An 11,072-nucleotide genomic window follows, 5' to 3' on the forward strand; every position below is an offset into this window, starting at 1 on the left:
ACAGCTCAGCACCTAAAGAGCTCCAGCACTCATGGCCCCCCAGAGCTCATGAGATGCAGCCCTGGAGAGGAGCTGCTCATGGCCTTGACGTATCTCAAGACCCAGTGGTGGCCTGACCTGACACAACACAAATCATATTGGGTGATAGCCTCATCCGGTGAAAGGAAAGCTCCTTTTATCCTCCCAACAAGCAGGGAGAGTTTGTCTGATGCTTCAGAGAGTAACAGATTTATCTTTGGGTGACGGTTAGATGATCACAACCCAGCAGCTGTCTCTCACTAGGCAGGTGTACAAGGACTACTGTCCCTTCTGGGCAAATACAGAAGGCCCAGATTCCACCTGGCTTGCTATTTTGCAGTCACAGGGAAATCAGCAGGGAGCTTGTGTGGCTCGCACGAGATGCCAGCAGGACTCTGCCCTGGGGCTCTTGCAAATGCAGGGTCGGTCTTCTGAAATTACAGAAGTTGCATCTATTTTATGGCATTTGAAGGATGTGACCTGTTATATTTATTTTGCAGATGGCTTCTTTGACCTGCTGCTGTTTCTATTTTTTTTAATGAGGTTCTCAAGAAACATTTATCTATTAAATCAGGTCATTAAAAAAATTACATTTCCTTCCTGAAGCCCATTGTGGTTTTTCTGTCTAAGAAAACTGGGACATACAACTATCATTTCCCATGTGCATGATCACAGAACTGTATCAGCAGAGACCAGGGTCATTTTTATAAAGAAACATTGTCCCCGCCATATTCAAGGAGCTAAATAAACAATGGGGTTCCATAACCAGACAACAAACCAAGGCGTGTCTTGTCAAAATATTTGAAATAGAAAGAAAGACCTGACTGAGTTTTCAGGTGTTTGGTTTGTTTTTTTTTTTTTCAAATTCAGTTTTCAGGGTTTTTTTCAGTTATCCATTATTTGTCTGACTGTAATTGTATTTGGAGCCCAAATTTAGGTCATATGGAGTGACTGTCTGCGTGAGCTCAAAAGTAAGGTGTCAGCTTTTCCAGCAGAGGACTCTGGAAGATGTTGTGAAGACTCAGAGTCCTTGCAGCTCACTCATAAGCTGCAAGCTGTATCCAGGAACAGCACTGGCTGCCGAGGGGACTACCAGGGAAAAGCCCATGCCACGTTGTAAATGTTTTTAGCACCCATGACAGGGAGACTGCAGACAAACTGCCCTTTGAGGGTGATCCTGGGACTCTTCTGACTCAGAACGAGCTAGTTGCAGAGGCTGAAAGCGTCACGGGGAATATTTCAACAGCCTAACCGGTTATATTCCACTTCTCCAGGTGGCTTCTACGCACTGAGACATTTGCTTTTGTGGACTTTATCATTTTTATTGCCTGCAACACTGATGCACGGAGGATTGGTCCTATCAAGCGCTGAATATGCTCACATTCCATTGCACTGTCTTCACTAGGGGTGAGGAGTCTTCGGTGTCTTACTGGCTCCAGCACTAACATGCTGTGAAATGAGAGTGCTGGATCTTGATGCCTTTTGAGCTTAGGGAATCATTGTGGCTTTAAGTCCCATCCTGCGGGACTCCTGAGGATAACAATAGCAGTGGGTTGGGCTGCAGTGGTGGAAGTCCTATTACTCTGCTATTCTGAGAGCTGTGCTTTGCTCTTCCTTTCTGAAACGGGTGCTGGGAAGCAAACAAGATCCTTTCACGAGAGGTGCCTGGTAAGACTCCTGCTGGCAGCACACAGAAGCACACACGCAGTCCTTAACGTGGGTAAACAAAATCTCGGGATCAGATTCTGAGTCTTCCCCTTTCATAGACGCAAGAGTCGGTGGATTTATCCCAAGTATTGTGAGTGTGTGTCTGGAGAGACTAAAGGATTGAAGGCAGCTTTCAGAGCAGTCTAACAAATCTAAGCTCAAAACTTACCCTGAAGCTGTCATGTCTAAAAGTGAGCAAAACAATTCTTGTTGAAGAAGAATCGTTGCCAGGGATCAGTTTTTGCACACCTTGTGCTTGTGGAGGGCCTTACCTGATGGCGTAGGGCACACTTTGTATGCTGTTGCAGTCCTCTCGTTCCCACCAAGAGGTTATTGTGATCCGAATCACTGATGATGCTTAACAAGCTGAATTGCCAGTGCCCTGTGGCGAATCTTCGGCTTCGTACTGCTGGAAGCACAGAAACAGATGTCCTGTACCTTCCTGGCTCTGTTCCCCCTGTGCTTGCAGCAAACTTCACAGGTGACAGCATCTTAGCATCACCCACCATGCAGGTGAGATCTCCGCTGGTGACCATTTTTTCTGTTTTGACCCAGACCAACAAGTGTAGACACTGCTCCGGTACAAATTGGCTGGCAAAAGGAGGCACATACCACAATCTTGTTTAACTTCAACTCGTTCTTCCATGCGGCAACAGGTTGTGAGGGGAGAGGCCGTGCCTCTGTGACTTAGCACTTTCACGTTTTCCCCTTGGTGTGTTTGCAGGAGACAAATCAATAGAGAATTTGCCAAGCTGTGAGGAGGCTGTAAAATTTTACATGACCACAATACATATGAGCGGCAGAAGCACTAGTGAATTATGCAGGTTATGCCAGACAAGCAGTGATAAAACTTTTATAGCCCCATTCCGTATTTTGTACGTGTCACATCTTTGCCTGGCTTTATTAGGTTTGTTTTGTTTTTTTTTTAACTTTTTATTGAAACTAATTTGTTGCTATGGAAACAACCGTATCCATGAAGCTGGGTGGAGCTTAGTGACGCTCTCTGGGGCTAAGATCAGTTCATCATTTAATTTTAATGGTGCGTTGTAACAGTTGCTGCAGCTTTGTCACTTCATTGTGGTCTCATCCATCCCTCCCATGCCCCTTTTTTTTTTCCCCACCTACCTGCTGTCTCCGGGGGTACGGACATAGTGAGCTCTGTTGAGCAGGAGCTCTCTTCCTTTATGCTGTCTTTTAAACAGTCTCAAATGTGCAGCTGAATTAATCCCAAAGGATAGCAATTTAATTGTAAGGAAGCTTTGTTTTCCCCATTTTCCATGGTCAAAGAGAGGCACAAAAAGGTAAAATGATTTCTATGTAGTCGTGCAATTGAGCAGTAGTAAGAGAGGGATTTTATACTGAGGCAAATACAGATAGATAGTTTTATATGCATATATATTCATTCCCCCTCCCGTCCCCCCAGCTCTTATAATGCTTTAATTTACAGATTTTCTACTTGCGGACAAGAGCCATTTACCCTACAGTTACTTCTGTTTTCTTTTTGGTGTAAAAACTCTTTGATACTAAGTCTAGAGGATCCTCTAAAAGATAAACTGAGATAAACTCAAGGTTAAATTGCAGTTTTTAAGATCGCTACCATGTGATTTGGACCTGAATTTCTTAGTACAACGGCAGCCAGGATGAATGTGGATTTTGGAAGGACAGATATATACCTTTTGGGGATTATACTGGAGTCAATTCCTTGTTTGCCAAAGATAAGTCTGAAATGATGGCAAACATTGAGTCTCACTCTTTAAACATCAGAGGGTGTGTGCTGCACATAGAAACTGGGGGCTGGGGGATAGGGATTACTTTAAATGGGGGTGAGCTGTCATTGACAATACAAAGGCAACATGTATTTAACAAATGTCTATACTCTAGAGGGATAAAATTATACACAAATCATTTTCTCCCCTTTTCAGAGGTGATCATTTGGGAGGTGTAACATAATGAGTGTTAAACAGCATTCAGCAGTACAAATCTGTGGCCCACCCGATGATTTTATGGAAGGTGAATAGTTACATTAAAGTCAACCGTATTTTTAGCTGTGTATAAAGAAAACCATGAAGATAGGTATTTTTGTATTTGCAGTCAGTTGGTTGACTTTGATTTAAAGTGGAGATTCATCAGCTTTAAGATACGGCATCTCCAGTGTGGTTCCCTAACTTTCCATGTTGCAACGTAAAGGCATGATTTAGAGGAATGTAGTGTGACTGACTGATTTGTGAACAGTTTACACTCTTGCTGTTGTTATTGTGTGTGTCGCCATGGGTCCAAGGACCCCTCCTCCATCCTCGCACAGAGCACCGACTCAGTGAGCATCAGCCCAAGTGTCTGGCACTTACGAAGCTTCTTCCGTCCCGGCACATGCTTTTTCCCAGGCAGCATTCGTTCAGTGCCGTCAGTGTGGCTGGGCTGGCAGGGGCAGACAGGTGGGCCAGCACAAATGAGATGGGAAGTAGAAAAAAAAAAGGGTTAATGCACTAACGTCAGCCTCTAGATGAAGAGCCGTGGTACGTTTCCCGCCCACGCAGTGCTGGGTTTCATCCAGATCCTTCCCTCCCGCTAACTTAATCACTCTATTACAGCTTGTAAATGTTTTGAAATTATGAATGATATGTTTCTGAATAACTGTGAACGTTTTCATGGGTACATCTTTAAAATTTTCCACAGATGCTTAGGCTGTGATTTATCAAATATTTGAACTTTTGAGGGATCTTTACGTACACAGCAAATCAGAATATTGTGAAAAAATTTCCTAACTCTCTAGCGTTTCTACATTGTTCTTACCTGATGGAGGGGGCCGATTTTGTTATCATCTGGAGCAGAGAAACTCCAAGGCTGACAAAACAAAAGGTGTAGGCTAGTAATTTGTTGTCGTCAGGTCGTTGGGATTCATCTCCTTGGGCATTTGCTGGATCTAATGTTAAATGTGCATCAGAATACCTGGTGAGGAATGGGCAATGCTGAGAGCAGTTGCTCGGAGCACAGCAGCTGGTAGGGGGACTCGCTGGTGAGCCCGGGGGGTGCCCCATCCTCTCTGGGCATAAGCATGGCCAGTCTCGGTCATACCCTGCCGGGAAGCATTTGGGATGAGCCTCTGGGTGAGGAACCAGTGCCACAGTGCACAGTGCCAAACGCAGCTCCTCTCACCAGCCCGTTTGCAGACATTTCATCAGTGCTGTAGCATTGACGTGCTGACGTACCAGACAAGTTGAATGCCTGTGTTTCAGCACTCTCTTATCTGTCACCTCTCCCGGGGAGCGTTTTCCCTGTCCTTTCCAGCCCTGCTCTCTTGCGGGACATGGCTGCCAAGTAGAGGTGTGGTAGTGGAGACCTGTGTTGTTAGTTTTGCCCTGGTTTTCGGGGGATATGGTGCTTCTGTGCCTGAAGAACTGAAGCAGAGCTCCACCAATACTGCTCCAGCCTTTCCCGATGCTGCTCCCCCGGAAGCCTGGAGTGGGGCACAACTGCATGTTAATGGGGAAAGTGGTGGCATTGGGGATCCCTCTGTCGTCCTCCACACTGCCTTTCTCAGTCAGGCTGGGCACTTGGGGACCAAGCAATTACACAGCTCTGGAAAGAGATATTCCCTGCCGGGCAGGGGCTTGTGAAGCAAGGAGCAGACATGTGGCTCTGGGCCATCTCCAGGTGTCTAGCAGGACCTATGACCTGCCTGTGGTATGTTTGCCATCTGTAAAAGTGTACCGCTTGTTTTGTTGTTTTAAAGACTGTTTTTGCTGCCCGCCTATTTTAAACAGCTCTACTTGCAGTCCCTAGTTTAAAGGCATTTGGTCGGGCACTGTCCCAGCTCCTGGTGGGAGCAGACAGCCATGCCTGGCCATCGGTTGGCTTTGCTGGGGTGTCGCAGTGGATAGATACTCTGGGAACTGCATGCCAAGGCACGTGCTGAGGGATGAGAGGAACCAAAGGAGTTTGTTATTTATTTATTTTGAAATTAAAAAAAAAAAGGGAGAAAAAACGTTTCTCAAGTCTCATTTAAACATGAGCTGCTTACCCAAAGCATTGTTGCCTGTAAACAGATCCTGGGTCTCCTCTTTTAATAATATCTGACTTGTCAGGGTGACATCTGGTAAATAACAGAACTAAGCTCTCTGCTGCAAGGAAAAGAAAGGAAGAAAAGAAAAGACAAGACCTCAACTCCTCAAAACCACTTAAGTTTTTCCTTTATGAAATACATTGATAAATATAGTTCAGCTAGCACCCTGCTGGAGTTAGCATGTCTGAGAGCTATGGCAAGCTTTCAAACAAAGCCAGCAAAACCTATACTTAGAAGCAACCTTCAGATTTTTCATGCAAAGCACAGAAATGAAACGGGAGTGATAACAAAAGGGGGAAGATGGTGGCTCGCCCACATGTGTCTGCCAACCCAGCTGCTGTGTCAGACTTTCCTGTGAAAACCCTTCAAATCGTGATTTCCAGGAATGCAGCTGTGTCTGCGCCTCCCCGTGCACCATCACGGGTGCATGCCCTCATGTGTCTGACCTTTTCAGAAGTGTGTTGACATGTTCAGAAATAAACTTTGCGATGTAAAGATAACATATTGGATTGGGAGGGGACAGGAATAAACAAATCAGCCCCACGAGAACAGGTCCTTTAAAAGCCATGGCGAGCTCTTGCAGGGGTCTGGATGTGTGCTCAGGTCTGGCAGCCGCTGCTGGCATCCTGCTTCTCTTGTGTCTGCGGGGCCTTTCTGGTGCTTATCGCTGCAGGATCGAAGCACCCTGCGTGTGTTCATCAGCTTATCCTCACGTCACCTCTTGTGGGGTGGGTGGGGGGAAACAGAGAGAGGGAAATGAGCTCACCTCCCACTCCTCTCACCTCAGCTGAGCCTTCTCATGGAGAGATCAAGTGATTGCCCAGCCTGGAGGCTGCTGCCACAGCTGGGAGCGCACCACCTCTCCTGAGCCCCAGCATGGGGCTTCACAGCTGAGACCACCTTCCTCACCAAGTCTTTGCAAGCTGTGTGTTTTTTAAAGCCTCAGAGGCTGCCGATTTCCCCTTCGCTGTCCCTGTCAAGAGTAAACGTAGCGCAACGCCTTTTCTGAAAGGCTGGCACCTTGTCACAGGCGCTCTATCGCTTTTCATCAGGCTGGCGTTGTAAGGAGAGATAAGCTTCTCTATCAGTTCACAATAGCACCAGGACGAATAAAAATCTTTCACTGTGAAATGGAGTTTGCTATTTCCCTGGACCACCTGGGTGGAGGCCCTGTTGGGAGCCCTGCGCTCTGTGCAGGTGCCTTGGTGATAGTCCCAAGTGCCCCGTTTGGGAAGGACTCAAGGTATCTTCTGGACTTTGCTCTAGCTTCGTCAGGTAGGGAGGTAAGGTTGCCAGGAGGTTAGAATGCTGGACAAATGCTCAGAGGTTAAATTCCTGCTTTTCCACTGACTTCTGGTGCTACTTTGGCCAAACCATACAAAACATGGTCTTGCAGCCCCTTTTAATCACACAAGTCGTTTTTCATCCTCAAAACACATCTTATGATGTGAGTGGGAGTGGTTCTATTCCGTGCCTCTGAAGATCGGCAGCTTTTGTTTTGCTCCAGAGATACACACCTAAGTCCATCAGGAGGGATATTTAAACTCTGGCTGGGTTTGGTTGGGGAGGAGTGGTTGCTTATATTGGGCTTTTTTAATTAAAAATCTTGCAGACTTGCTTGCATATGGCAAAATGGTGTGACTAGGATTATTTCTGTAAAATGAAAAAGCTCTATGGTCATGTTTGGTCATCTTGGACAGCTACAGGAATGGGTAACTCTTGTCATGGACATTCATATCTGTTTAGGTCATTTACTGAAAAACACTGATTTTTCCTATCAGGCAACTGGGAAGCCACTGATCTGAGCCAACAGTTGTGTGGATTTCTCCATGGGAAAGCATTTATTTTCTTTTATTTCATGTTTTAACTCATTGAAGAGAAAGTTCTTCTAGCAAAGCCCTAAATGATACACCTAAGGAATATTTAACTAAGTCTTCTCCTAATTTTCTTATTATCTTTCCTCTTTTTGGAGCAGATGTAACTTGATTCTCACTGCTATTTTGAGAGAGATTCTCAGTGCTCTTTAATCAAGAGGAAGAAAATGGAAAAGTGCCAGAGAAGGACATGAAGTTTAGGAGAAAGTGGACAGAGCAAATTATAAATGGTATCCAATTTTAAGAATATAACATTGACTGCAAAGCAGCCAATGAACATTTTCTAATGTAAGCTCCGCTATTACAGCTTTATAGAGGATTTATCCAGAACAGTGACTTGTTTGGTAATTTTCTGACCCAGCTCACCAAAAGCTAAGTTATGAATGCCGCATCTTGCTGACTGCTTTCTTTAACATTTTCTGCTGTTTTGGCTAACTGTTTTTATTTCTGTCACCCGTCATTCATTGATCACTGAGTCACAGAATGATTCAAATGCTATTTGAACAACAATGTTTGAAGATTGTTTATCAGTGACTCCGTGTCTGTCTGTGGGAGGCACATTTTGCAATATGTACTTCACATTTTTTCCCTCTGATAATCTGGAGACCTGGTGGTGTTGCAGGTCTGCCTGCCCACCTCATCTCTGTGTGACTCAACTTCCCCAGGGATCCTTCTCTCTTCTCAGCTCCCCCAGTGAGGTGCACCAGCAGAGGGTTAATGTTGCTGAGTTCTGGCACCAGTGTGCTTGCCTTTGCTTAAATACATAGCAAGTATGATGATCCCTGCCTTCAGGAGACAATAGTTGAGACAGGTCCTACCTCCTTGTAGAGAGGGGGAGTGCAGGATGGGGGAGAGTAGTGTACTGCCAGCCCATGGGAATGGCAGTGGACGAGGCAGAGTCTTTTTGATTGTCCTCATTCTGTTGTGAAATTGTCCTGAGAGACATCAGCCTTGGAGAAGCAGCTCACAGTTGCTTTTCTCCTGCTCCTGCGGCTTTTGCCAGCTGCTGGTTTAGCTGAGCCAGGGCCCCGAGGTGTTGATTGATCTCTCAGGAGGGTGAAGGTCTATGTTCACCTTTTCAGTGAAGGGCATGGCCGGAGGTATTTTCTGTGCACTGTCACTAGAAAGCCACACCATCAATCAGGCTTTGCTTTGCAAGGTATAGAAAAGAAGAGCCTGGTGTGTACAGCTCTCTCGACTCTCCCACGCAGAGATTGGGTCATGCCAGTCCATGTAACCCAATAGTTACCCCATGGGTAAGTGGTATAAGTATCATATTCCGTAGGAGAATGATCTGACCTTTCTTGTTTATACGGTAAGTGTGTCCAGGAGGCTTCTTTGTCAGCTGGGTAGTCCCAGCTGCCAGCTCGCAGTGCGTCTTGTCAGCTCCAAAGCTCTTGCCAGGGCTTTGAAGTTAACAAAGAGTTATTTGGAGTTAATTTGAGTTACAGGGTTTTATTTCATAGAGAACCCCTATGCATGGCTCAAATAAAAATGTTCTCCTGAGTCAGAACCTGCACATTTAGCAGTGCTGGAGTGGTGGTGGGCTGTAACAGCACACAGTTAACGCAGGTCAGTTTGTCTCCAAAACGCAATGAAGATGAGCTGGTCTTAATAATTAAGGATGGGCCATGGGAGGTTGCTGCCGGAAAAATGAGCAAGAGCTCAGAAGGGTTTATTTTAGTTCTCACCCAGTTGTGGAGTATGTGGGTAAAGACAGCCTTTGTATGGGATTATCCCTCTCATCCAGCTGAGACAGTAGGGCTTTCTTGGGTTTAACACTGGCAGAACATTTGAGTGATATCTGCTGTTCTCTGAAGAGAGGCTCAGTTGGCTCAGGTTTTTTCACACTGCCCCAGTGTCCGATCCCCGCGGCTCAGTATGGTACGTGAGTAACGAAAAGAGAGGAACTGAAGTTCTTCAGAAGAATGTTGTCAGTCCACCTCTACTCAGTTCACAGATGTGGGTGCCCGCCCAGTAGATCTTTCTAGTTCCCAGTGGGCTAACATGATACTTTTTCTGCATAAAATAACTAAGAAAAAACCATCTTGCTTAATGTTACACAAGCAAATGTGTTTATGAGACAGAACAATATAATTCGTTTATCAAGCAGATTTTTTTTCTTACAATTACAGAAGCATCTCAAAGCCCTTAACTTGTTTAAGGCGCCTGTGTGTTGGCTGTTAGGCGCCTGCACATTGTCAGAGACTCTTCCCTAAACTGATAAGAGCAACAAAGAGAAGGGAGAATCCCGTTTGTACAGGGTAAAAATGAAGTGATTCACTCCAAGTCACAGCTGAGATCTGTGGTAAATCTGGGAACAAAACTCTAATCCTTCCCAAGTCTCAAGCCCTTCCCTGCAAATACTCCCTTGCTTTATTATGCTTTATTTCATCCATAACAATAAAATAATGCCGACTGTGCTAAGGGCGTCCTTTCATGCTTTGGTGCTGATGGCCAAATGAGACACGTATCTGAACAATAATTGCAACTGATCAATTATGGCTGCAGCGTACCTGACATCTCATGTGTTATTCTGATGCCCGTTCAGCTTTGTTGAGGGGTAGACCATGCTGGTGTAAAATGTCTTCTGGGATCCACCACTCGCTGTGATTGCATGAATGTGTGTCTGGTTTTCCACAAAGCAAAGCAAAAGGCGGACCTCTCTGCAAGAAGCAAAACCTTGATCTCATGGGCTGTTTTGGGTCAGACTGTCCCTGGACCCAAGCAGCTGTGGGAACAAATTCCTTTCTTTTGTGGGTGCCCTGCCATGGGGGCTCAGGCAGGGCTGGGCTGCCGAAAGGGTGGGAGGGAAGAGAGGCACGACTTCTTTTGTTTCCCCAGGCCATCAAAATCGCCTGGCCAAGGGGGCAGTGATTGTGTCCTGTCTGTCTCCTCATCACTTGGCGCCTCAAAATAGTCCTGTCTCTTACCCAGGACGTTACAGGAAACTGTTCTCCGTCTCATACCACTATTTTGGATGATAATTCTCATTTCACTCCAGGACTAACCTGAGACCTTTTATTTTTATTTTTTTCCCCCATACAGCAAACATGAGGCCAGCCTTGACAAGCCCAACAGAGAGTGGTGCTGGCAGTTGCTGGAGGTGGAGAAGACATGCTGCAGTCTGTTCCCTTGGGACCGCCAACTGAGTGTCTGACCTGGGTTTCTCGGGACCAGGTGGGTGTTATATTTGCCAGGCTTTGGGCTGTTCTCAGGAGAAACCTTCCTGGGGTTTGGCCATTCTTTTTTATTTGCCAGAAACTTACTCAGTCCAATCCCAGGTGAGTTTCCCAATAGATTTTCTTCCAGAAGCCTTTACCGGTTCTTCAGGCAACCTTGTAAGGGAGGAGTATTAACACAGAATTACTGCTGAAACAAGATTTAATTAGCAAGTGTGAGAAGTGAGTCAG

The 11,072-nt window shown here is 45.7% G+C and overlaps 1 long non-coding RNA gene across 1 annotated transcript in view; it reads left to right on the forward strand.

Annotated features, from left to right (window-relative positions):
* The window catches only part of LOC128907328 (uncharacterized), a 141,205-nt gene extending 130,372 nt beyond the window's left edge, over positions 1–10,833 (forward strand). The window contains exon 4 of the long non-coding RNA XR_008465563.1: positions 10,708–10,833. This is a non-coding gene — a long non-coding RNA (uncharacterized LOC128907328). The remainder of the gene's footprint in view (positions 1–10,707) is intronic.
* The last annotated feature ends 239 nt before the right edge of the window (positions 10,834–11,072 follow it).

The sequence above is a fragment of the Rissa tridactyla genome, chromosome 3, assembly GCF_028500815.1.
Source record: "Rissa tridactyla isolate bRisTri1 chromosome 3, bRisTri1.patW.cur.20221130, whole genome shotgun sequence".
NCBI lineage: Eukaryota > Metazoa > Chordata > Aves > Charadriiformes > Laridae > Rissa > Rissa tridactyla.